Source organism: Phyllobates terribilis, unplaced genomic scaffold (genome assembly GCF_046119375.1).
Source record: "Phyllobates terribilis strain yellow unplaced genomic scaffold, ASM4611937v1 Scaffold_67__1_contigs__length_7525285, whole genome shotgun sequence".
NCBI classification, from domain to species: Eukaryota; Metazoa; Chordata; class Amphibia; order Anura; family Dendrobatidae; genus Phyllobates; species Phyllobates terribilis.
Window position 1 is genome coordinate 7,438,557 of NW_027362827.1, and position 13,860 is coordinate 7,452,416.

A 13,860-nucleotide genomic window follows, 5' to 3' on the forward strand; every position below is an offset into this window, starting at 1 on the left:
TATGGCATCACCGTTGCCGTGACGACCATTATGGCATCACCGTTGCCGTGACGACCATTATGGCATCACCGTTGCCGTGACGACCATTATGGCATCACCGTTGCCGTGACGACCATTATGGCATCACCGTTGCCATGACGACCATTATGGCATCACCGTTGCCATGACGACCATTATGACATCACCGTTGCCATGACGACCATTATGGCATCACCACTGCCATGACGACCATTATGACATCACCACTGCCATGACGACCATTATGACTTCGCCATGACGACCATTATGGCATCACCGTTGCCATGACGACCATTATGACATCACCGTTGCCATGACGACCATTATGACATCACCGTTGCCATGACGACCATTATGACATCACCGTTGCCATGACGACCATTATGACGTTGCCATGACGACCATTATGACGTTGCCATGACGACCATTATGACGTTGCCATGACGACCATTATGACATCACCGTTGCCATGACGACCATTATGACATCACCGTTGCCATGATGACCATTATGACATCACCATTGCCATGACGACCAATATGACATCACCGTTGCCATGACGACCATTATGACGTCGCCATGACGACCATTATGACATCACCATTGCCATGACGACCAATATGACATCACCGTTGCCATGACATCACCGTTGCCATGACGACCATTATGACATCACCGTTGCCATGACGACCATTATGACATCACCGTTGCCATGACGACCATTATGACGTTGCCATGACGTCCATTATGGCATCACCGTTGCCATGATGACCATTATGACATCACCATTGCCATGACGACCATTATGACGTCGCCATGACGACCATTATGGCATCATCGTTGCCATGACGACCATTATGACATCATTGTTGCCATGACGACCAATATGACATCACCGTTGCCATGACGACCATTATGACATCACCGCTGCCATGACGACCATTATGACGTTGCCATGACGACCATTATGACATCACCATTGCCATGACGACCATTATGACGTCGCCATGATTACCATTATGACGTCGCCATGATGACCATTATGACGTCGCCATGATGACCATTATTACGTCGCCATGATGACCATTATGACGTCGCCATGATGACCATTATGACATCATCGTTGCCATGACGACCATAATGGCATCACCGTTGCCATGACGACCATAATGGCATCACCGTTGCCATGACGACCATCATTGTTCCATGACGACCATTATGACATCACCGTTGCCATGACGACCAAGATGACATCACCGTTGCCATGACGACCAATATGACGTCGCCATGACGACCATTATGGCATCATTGTTGCCATGACGACCATTATGACATCATTGTTGCCATGACGACCATTATGACATCATTGTTGCCATGACGACCATTATGACATCACCGTTGCCATGACGACCATTATAACGTTGCCATGACGACCATTATGACATCACCGTTGCCATGACGACCATTATGACGTTGCCATGACGACCATTATGACATCACCGTTGCCATGACGACCATTATGACATCACCGTTGCCATGACGACCATTATGACATCACCGTTGCCATGACGACCAATATGACGTCGCCATGACGACCATTATGGCATCATCGTTGCCATGACGACCATTATGATGTTGCCATGACAACCATTATGACATCACCGTTGCCATGACGACCATTATGGCATCACCGTTGCCATGACGTCCATTATGACATCACTGTTGCCACGACGAAGATTATGACATCATCGTTGCCACGGCGACCATTATGGCATCATCGTTGCCACGGCGACCATTATGACATCACCGTTGCCACGACGACCATTATGACGTTGCCATGACGTCCATTATGGCATCACTGTTGCCACGACGTCCATTATGGCATCACCGTTGCCACGACGACCATTATGACATCACCGTTGCCACGACGACCATTATGACATCACCGTTGCCACGACGACCATTATGACGTTGCCATGACGTCCATTATGGCATCACTGTTGCCACGACGACCATTATGACATCACCGTTGCCACGACGACCATTATGACGTTGCCGTGACGACCATTATGGCATCACCGTTGCAGTGACGACCATTATGGCATCACCGTTGCCGTGACGACCATTATGGCATCACCGTTGCCGTGACGACCATTATGGCATCACCGTTGCCGTGACGACCATTATGGCATCACCGTTGCCGTGACGACCATTATGGCATCACCGCTGCCGTGACGACCATTATGGCATCACCGTTGCCGTGACGACCATTATGGCATCACCGTTGCCGTGACGACCATTATGGCATCACCGTTGCCGTGACGACCATTATGGCATCACCGTTGCCGTGACGACCATTATGGCATCACCGTTGCCGTGACGACCATTATGGCATCACCGTTGCCGTGACGACCATTATGGCATCACCGTTGCCGTGACGACCATTATGGCATCACCGTTGCCGTGACGACCATTATGGCATCACCGTTGCCGTGACGACCATTATGGCATCACCGTTGCCGTGACGACCATTATGGCATCACCGTTGCCGTGACGACCATTATGGCATCACCGTTGCCGTGACTACCATTATGGCATCACCGTTGCCGTGACGACCATTATGGCATCACCGTTGCCATGACGACCATTATGGCATCACCGTTGCCATGACGACCATTATGGCATCACCGTTGCCATGACGACCATTATGGCATCACCGTTGCCATGACGACCATTATGGCATCACCGTTGCCATGACGACCACTATGGCATCACCGTTGCCATGACGACCATTATGGCATCACCGTTGCCATGACGACCATTATGACATCACCACTGCCATGACGACCATTATGACTTTGCCATGACGACCATTATGGCATCACCGTTGCCATGACGACCATTATGACATCACCGTTGCCATGACGACCATTATGACATCACCGTTGCCATGACGACCATTATGACGTTGCCATGACGACCATTATGACGTTGCCATGACGACCATTATGACGTTGCCATGACGACCATTATGACGTTGCCATGACGACCATTATGACATCACCGTTGCCATGACGACCATTATGACATCACCGTTGCCATGACGACCATTATGACATCACCATTGCCATGACGACCAATATGACATCACCGTTGCCATGACGACCATTATGACGTCGCCATGACGACCATTATGACATCACCATTGCCATGACGACCAATATGACATCACCGTTGCCATGACATCACCGTTGCCATGACGACCATTATGACATCACCGTTGCCATGACGACCATTATGACATCATTGTTGCCATGACGACCAATATGACATCACCGTTGCCATGACGACCATTATGACATCACCGCTGCCATGACGACCATTATGACGTTGCCATGACGACCATTATGACATCACCATTGCCATGACGACCATTATGACGTCGCCATGATTACCATTATGACGTCGCCATGATGACCATTATGACGTCGCCATGATGACCATTATGACGTCGCCATGATGACCATTATGACGTCGCCATGATGACCATTATGACATCATCGTTCCCATGACGACCATAATGGCATCACCGTTGCCATGACGACCATAATGGCATCACCGTTGCCATGACGACCATCATTGTTGCCATGACGACCATTATGACATCACCGTTGCCATGACGACCAAGATGACATCACCGTTGCCATGACGACCAATATGACGTCGCCATGACGACCATTATGGCATCATTGTTGCCATGACGACCATTATGACATCATTGTTGCCATGACGACCATTATGACGTTGCCATGACGACCATTATGACATCACCGTTGCCATGACGACCATTATGACATCACCGTTGCCATGACGACCAATATGACGTCGCCATGACGACCATTATGGCATCATCGTTGCCATGACGACCATTATGATGTTGCCATGACAACCATTATGACATCACCGTTGCCATGACGACCATTATGGCATCACCGTTGCCATGACGACCATTATGACGTTGCCATGACGTCCATTATGACATCACTGTTGCCACGACGACCATTATGACATCATCGTTGCCACGGCGACCATTATGGCATCATCGTTGCCACGGCGACCATTATGACATCACCGTTGCCACGACGACCATTATGACGTTGCCATGACGTCCATTATGGCATCACTGTTGCCACGACGTCCATTATGGCATCACCGTTGCCACGACGACCATTATGACATCACCGTTGCCACGACGACCATTATGACATCACCGTTGCCACGACGACCATTAAGACGTTGCCATGACGTCCATTATGGCATCACTGTTGCCAAGACGACCATTATGACATCACCGTTGCCACGACGACCATTATGACGTTGCCGTGACGACCATTATGGCATCACCGTTGCCGTGACGACCATTATGGCATCACCGTTGCCGTGACGACCATTATGGCATCACCGTTGCCGTGACGACCATTATGGCATCACCGTTGCCATGACGACCATTATGACATCACCATTGCCATGACGACCAATATGACATCACCGTTGCCATGACGACCATTATGACATCACCATTGCCATGACGACCAATATGACATCACCGTTGCCATGACGACCATTATGACGTCGCCATGACGACCATTATGACATCACCATTGCCATGACGACCAATATGACATCACCGTTGCCATGACATCACCGTTGCCATGACGACCATTATGACATCACCGTTGCCATGACGACCATTATGACATCATTGTTGCCATGACGACCAATATGACATCACCGTTGCCATGACGACCATTATGACATCACCGCTGCCATGACGACCATTATGACGTTGCCATGACGACCATTATGACATCACCATTGCCATGACGACCATTATGACGTCGCCATGATTACCATTATGACGTCGCCATGATGACCATTATGACGTCGCCATGATGACCATTATGACGTCGCCATGATGACCATTATGACATCATCGTTGCCATGACGACCATAATGGCATCACCGTTGCCATGACGACCATAATGGCATCACCGTTGCCATGACGACCATCATTGTTGCCATGACGACCATTATGACATCACCGTTGCCATGACGACCAAGATGACATCACCGTTGCCATGACGACCAATATGACGTCGCCATAACGACCATTATGGCATCATTGTTGCCATGACGACCATTATGACATCACCGTTGCCACGACGACCATTATGACGTTGCCATGACGTCCATTATGGCATCACTGTTGCCACGACGTCCATTATGGCATCACCGTTGCCACGACGACCATTATGACATCACCGTTGCCACGACGACCATTATGACATCACCGTTGCCACGACGACCATTAAGACGTTGCCATGACGTCCATTATGGCATCACTGTTGCCAAGACGACCATTATGACATCACCGTTGCCACGACGACCATTATGACGTTGCCGTGACGACCATTATGGCATCACCGTTGCCGTGACGACCATTATGGCATCACCGTTGCCGTGACGACCATTATGGCATCACCGTTGCCGTGACGACCATTATGGCATCACCGTTGCCATGACGACCATTATGACATCACCATTGCCATGACGACCAATATGACATCACCGTTGCCATGACGACCATTATGACATCACCATTGCCATGACGACCAATATGACATCACCGTTGCCATGACGACCATTATGACGTCGCCATGACGACCATTATGACATCACCATTGCCATGACGACCAATATGACATCACCGTTGCCATGACATCACCGTTGCCATGACGACCATTATGACATCACCGTTGCCATGACGACCATTATGACATCATTGTTGCCATGACGACCAATATGACATCACCGTTGCCATGACGACCATTATGACATCACAGCTGCCATGACGACCATTATGACGTTGCCATGACGACCATTATGACATCACCATTGCCATGACGACCATTATGACGTCGCTATGATTACCATTATGACGTCGCCATGATGACCATTATGACGTCGCCATGATGACCATTATGACGTCGCCATGATGACCATTATGACATCATCGTTGCCATGACGACCATAATGGCATCACCGTTGCCATGACGACCATAATGGCATCACCGTTGCCATGACGACCATCATTGTTGCCATGACGACCATTATGACATCACCGTTGCCATGACGACCAAGATGACATCACCGTTGCCATGACGACCAATATGACGTCGCCATAACGACCATTATGGCATCATTGTTGCCATGACGACCATTATGACATCATTGTTGCCATGACGACCATTATGACGTTGCCATGACGACCATTATGACATCACCGTTGCCATGACGACCATTATGACATCACCGTTGCCATGACGACCAATATGACGTCGCCATGACGACCATTATGGCATCATCGTTGCCATGACGACCATTATGATGTTGCCATGACAACCATTATGATGTTGCCATGACAACCATTATGACATCACCGTTGCCATGACGACCATTATGGCATCACCGTTGCCGTGACGACCATTATGGCATCACCGTTGCCGTGACGACCATTATGGCATCACCGTTGCCGTGACGACCATTATGGCATCACCGTTGCCGTGACGACCATTATGGCATCACCGTTGCCGTGACGACCATTATGGCATCACCGCTGCCGTGACGACCATTATGGCATCACCGTTGCCGTGACGACCATTATGGCATCACCGTTGCCGTGACGACCATTATGGCATCACCGTTGCCGTGACGACCATTATGGCATCACCGTTGCCGTGACGACCATTATGGCATCACCGTTGCCGTGACGACCATTATGGCATCACCGTTGCCGTGACGACCATTATGGCATCACCGTTGCCGTGACGACCATTATGGCATCACCGTTGCCGTGACGACCATTATGGCATCACCGTTGCCGTGACGACCATTATGGCATCACCGTTGCCGTGACGACCATTATGGCATCACCGTTGCCGTGACTACCATTATGGCATCACCGTTGCCGTGACGACCATTATGGCATCACCGTTGCCATGACGACCATTATGGCATCACCGTTGCCATGACGACCATTATGGCATCACCGTTGCCATGACGACCATTATGGCATCACCGTTGCCATGACGACCATTATGGCATCACCGTTGCCATGACGACCATTATGGCATCACCGTTGCCATGACGACCATTATGGCATCACCGTTGCCATGACGACCATTATGACATCACCACTGCCATGACGACCATTATGACTTTGCCATGACGACCATTATGGCATCACCGTTGCCATGACGACCATTATGACATCACCGTTGCCATGACGACCATTATGACATCACCGTTGCCATGACGACCATTATGACGTTGCCATGACGACCATTATGACGTTGCCATGACGACCATTATGACGTTGCCATGACGACCATTATGACGTTGCCATGACGACCATTATGACATCACCGTTGCCATGACGACCATTATGACATCACCGTTGCCATGACGACCATTATGACATCACCATTGCCATGACGACCAATATGACATCACCGTTGCCATGACGACCATTATGACGTCGCCATGACGACCATTATGACATCACCATTGCCATGAAGACCAATATGACATCACCGTTGCCATGACATCACCGTTGCCATGACGACCATTATGACATCACCGTTGCCATGACGACCATTATGACATCATTGTTGCCATGACGACCAATATGACATCACCGTTGCCATGACGACCATTATGACATCACCGCTGCCATGACGACCATTATGACGTTGCCATGACGACCATTATGACATCACCATTGCCATGACGACCATTATGACGTCGCCATGATTACCATTATGACGTCGCCATGACGACCATTATGACATCACCACTGCCATGACGACCATTATGACTTCGCCATGACGACCATTATGGCATCACCGTTGCCATGACGACCATTATGACATCACCGTTGCCATGACGACCATTATGACATCACCGTTGCCATGACGACCATTATGACATCACCGTTGCCATGACGACCATTATGACGTTGCCATGACGACCATTATGACGTTGCCATGACGACCATTATGACGTTGCCATGACGACCATTATGACATCACCGTTGCCATGACGACCATTATGACATCACCGTTGCCATGACGACCATTATGACATCACCATTGCCATGACGACCAATATGACATCACCGTTGCCATGACGACCATTATGACGTCGCCATGACGACCATTATGACATCACCATTGCCATGACGACCAATATGACATCACCGTTGCCATGACATCACCGTTGCCATGACGACCATTATGACATCACCGTTGCCATGACGACCATTATGACATCACCGTTGCCATGACGACCATTATGACGTTGCCATGACGTCCATTATGGCATCACCGTTGCCATGATGACCATTATGACATCACCATTGCCATGACGACCATTATGACGTCGCCATGACGACCATTATGGCATCATCGTTGCCATGACGACCATTATGACATCATTGTTGCCATGACGACCAATATGACATCACCGTTGCCATGACGACCATTATGACATCACCGCTGCCATGACGACCATTATGACGTTGCCATGACGACCATTATGACATCACCATTGCCATGACGACCATTATGACGTCGCCATGATTACCATTATGACGTCGCCATGATGACCATTATGACGTCGCCATGATGACCATTATGACGTCGCCATGATGACCATTATGACGTCGCCATGATGACCATTATGACATCATCGTTGCCATGACGACCATAATGGCATCACCGTTGCCATGACGACCATAATGGCATCACCGTTGCCATGACGACCATCATTGTTCCATGACGACCATTATGACATCACCGTTGCCATGACGACCAAGATGACATCACCGTTGCCATGACGACCAATATGACGTCGCCATGACGACCATTATGGCATCATTGTTGCCATGACGACCATTATGACATCATTGTTGCCATGACGACCAATATGACATCACCGTTGCCATGACGACCATTATGACATCACCGCTGCCATGACGACCATTATGACGTTGCCATGACGACCATTATGACATCACCATTGCCATGACGACCATTATGACGTCGCCATGATTACCATTATGACGTCGCCATGATGACCATTATGACGTCGCCATGATGACCATTATGACGTCGCCATGATGACCATTATGACATCATCGTTGCCATGACGACCATAATGGCATCACCGTTGCCATGACGACCATAATGGCATCACCGTTGCCATGACGACCATCATTGTTGCCATGACGACCATTATGACATCACCGTTGCCATGACGACCAAGATGACATCACCGTTGCCATGACGACCAATATGACGTCGCCATAACGACCATTATGGCATCATTGTTGCCATGACGACCATTATGACATCATTGTTGCCATGACGACCATTATGACGTTGCCATGACGACCATTATGACATCACCGTTGCCATGACGACCATTATGACATCACCGTTGCCATGACGACCAATATGACGTCGCCATGACGACCATTATGGCATCATCGTTGCCATGACGACCATTATGATGTTGCCATGACAACCATTATGACATCACCGTTGCCATGACGACCATTATGGCATCACCGTTGCCATGACGACCATTATGACGTTGCCATGACGTCCATTATGACATCACTGTTACCACAACGACCATTATGACATCATCGTTGCCACGGCGACCATTATGGCATCATCGTTGCCACGGCGACCATTATGGCATCATCGTTGCCACGGCGACCATTATGACATCACCGTTGCAACGACGACCATTATGACGTTGCCATGACGTCCATTATGGCATCACTGTTGCCACGACGTCCATTATGGCATCACCGTTGCCACGACGACCATTATGACATCACCGTTGCCACGACGACCATTATGACATCACCGTTGCCACGACGACCATTAAGACGTTGCCATGACGTCCATTATGGCATCACTGTTGCCAAGACGACCATTATGACATCACCGTTGCCACGACGACCATTATGACGTTGCCGTGACGACCATTATGGCATCACCGTTGCCGTGACGACCATTATGGCATCACCGTTGCCGTGACGACCATTATGGCATCACCGTTGCCGTGACGACCATTATGGCATCACCGTTGCCATGACGACCATTATGACATCACCATTGCCATGACGACCAATATGACATCACCGTTGCCATGACGACCATTATGACATCACCATTGCCATGACGACCAATATGACATCACCGTTGCCATGACGACCATTATGACGTCGCCATGACGACCATTATGACATCACCATTGCCATGACGACCAATATGACATCACCGTTGCCATGACATCACCGTTGCCATGACGACCATTATGACATCACCGTTGCCATGACGACCATTATGACATCATTGTTGCCATGACGACCAATATGACATCACCGTTGCCATGACGACCATTATGACATCACAGCTGCCATGACGACCATTATGACGTTGCCATGACGACCATTATGACATCACCATTGCCATGACGACCATTATGACGTCGCTATGATTACCATTATGACGTCGCCATGATGACCATTATGACGTCGCCATGATGACCATTATGACGTCGCCATGATGACCATTATGACATCATCGTTGCCATGACGACCATAATGGCATCACCGTTGCCATGACGACCATAATGGCATCACCGTTGCCATGACGACCATCATTGTTGCCATGACGACCATTATGACATCACCGTTGCCATGACGACCAAGATGACATCACCGTTGCCATGACGACCAATATGACGTCGCCATAACGACCATTATGGCATCATTGTTGCCATGACGACCATTATGACATGATTGTTGCCATGACGACCATTATGACGTTGCCATGACGACCATTATGACATCACCGTTGCCATGACGACCATTATGACATCACCGTTGCCATGACGACCAATATGACGTCGCCATGACGACCATTATGGCATCATCGTTGCCATGACGACCATTATGATGTTGCCATGACAACCATTATGATGTTGCCATGACAACCATTATGACATCACCGTTGCCATGACGACCATTATGGCATCACCGTTGCCGTGACGACCATTATGGCATCACCGTTGCCGTGACGACCATTATGGCATCACCGTTGCCGTGACGACCATTATGGCATCACCGTTGCCGTGACGACCATTATGGCATCACCGTTGCCGTGACGACCATTATGGCATCACCGCTGCCGTGACGACCATTATGGCATCACCGTTGCCGTGACGACCATTATGGCATCACCGTTGCCGTGACGACCATTATGGCATCACCGTTGCCGTGACGACCATTATGGCATCACCGTTGCCGTGACGACCATTATGGCATCACCGTTGCCGTGACGACCATTATGGCATCACCGTTGCCGTGACGACCATTATGGCATCACCGTTGCCGTGACGACCATTATGGCATCACCGTTGCCGTGACGACCATTATGGCATCACCGTTGCCGTGACGACCATTATGGCATCACCGTTGCCGTGACGACCATTATGGCATCACCGTTGCCGTGACTACCATTATGGCATCACCGTTGCCGTGACGACCATTATGGCATCACCGTTGCCATGACGACCATTATGGCATCACCGTTGCCATGACGACCATTATGGCATCACCGTTGCCATGACGACCATTATGGCATCACCGTTGCCATGACGACCATTATGGCATCACCGTTGCCATGACGACCATTATGGCATCACCGTTGCCATGACGACCATTATGGCATCACCGTTGCCATGACGACCATTATGACATCACCACTGCCATGACGACCATTATGACTTTGCCATGACGACCATTATGGCATCACCGTTGCCATGACGACCATTATGACATCACCGTTGCCATGACGACCATTATGACATCACCGTTGCCATGACGACCATTATGACGTTGCCATGACGACCATTATGACGTTGCCATGACGACCATTATGACGTTGCCATGACGACCATTATGACGTTGCCATGACGACCATTATGACATCACCGTTGCCATGACGACCATTATGACATCACCGTTGCCATGACGACCATTATGACATCACCATTGCCATGACGACCAATATGACATCACCGTTGCCATGACGACCATTATGACGTCGCCATGACGACCATTATGACATCACCATTGCCATGAAGACCAATATGACATCACCGTTGCCATGACATCACCGTTGCCATGACGACCATTATGACATCACCGTTGCCATGACGACCATTATGACATCATTGTTGCCATGACGACCAATATGACATCACCGTTGCCATGACGACCATTATGACATCACCGCTGCCATGACGACCATTATGACGTTGCCATGACGACCATTATGACATCACCATTGCCATGACGACCATTATGACGTCGCCATGATTACCATTATGACGTCGCCATGACGACCATTATGACATCACCACTGCCATGACGACCATTATGACTTCGCCATGACGACCATTATGGCATCACCGTTGCCATGACGACCATTATGACATCACCGTTGCCATGACGACCATTATGACATCACCGTTGCCATGACGACCATTATGACATCACCGTTGCCATGACGACCATTATGACGTTGCCATGACGACCATTATGACGTTGCCATGACGACCATTATGACGTTGCCATGACGACCATTATGACATCACCGTTGCCATGACGACCATTATGACATCACCGTTGCCATGACGACCATTATGACATCACCATTGCCATGACGACCAATATGACATCACCGTTGCCATGACGACCATTATGACGTCGCCATGACGACCATTATGACATCACCATTGCCATGACGACCAATATGACATCACCGTTGCCATGACATCACCGTTGCCATGACGACCATTATGACATCACCGTTGCCATGACGACCATTATGACATCACCGTTGCCATGACGACCATTATGACGTTGCCATGACGTCCATTATGGCATCACCGTTGCCATGATGACCATTATGACATCACCATTGCCATGACGACCATTATGACGTCGCCATGACGACCATTATGGCATCATCGTTGCCATGACGACCATTATGACATCATTGTTGCCATGACGACCAATATGACATCACCGTTGCCATGACGACCATTATGACATCACCGCTGCCATGACGACCATTATGACGTTGCCATGACGACCATTATGACATCACCATTGCCATGACGACCATTATGACGTCGCCATGATTACCATTATGACGTCGCCATGATGACCATTATGACGTCGCCATGATGACCATTATGACGTCGCCATGATGACCATTATGACGTCGCCATGATGACCATTATGACATCATCGTTGCCATGACGACCATAATGGCATCACCGTTGCCATGACGACCATAATGGCATCACCGTTGCCATGACGACCATCATTGTTCCATGACGACCATTATGACATCACCGTTGCCATGACGACCAAGATGACATCACCGTTGCCATGACGACCAATATGACGTCGCCATGACGACCATTATGGCATCATTGTTGCCATGACGACCATTATGACATCATTGTTGCCATGACGACCAATATGACATCACCGTTGCCATGACGACCATTATGACATCACCGCTGCCATGACGACCATTATGACGTTGCCATGACGACCATTATGACATCACCATTGCCATGACGACCATTATGACGTCGCCATGATTACCATTATGACGTCGCCATGATGAC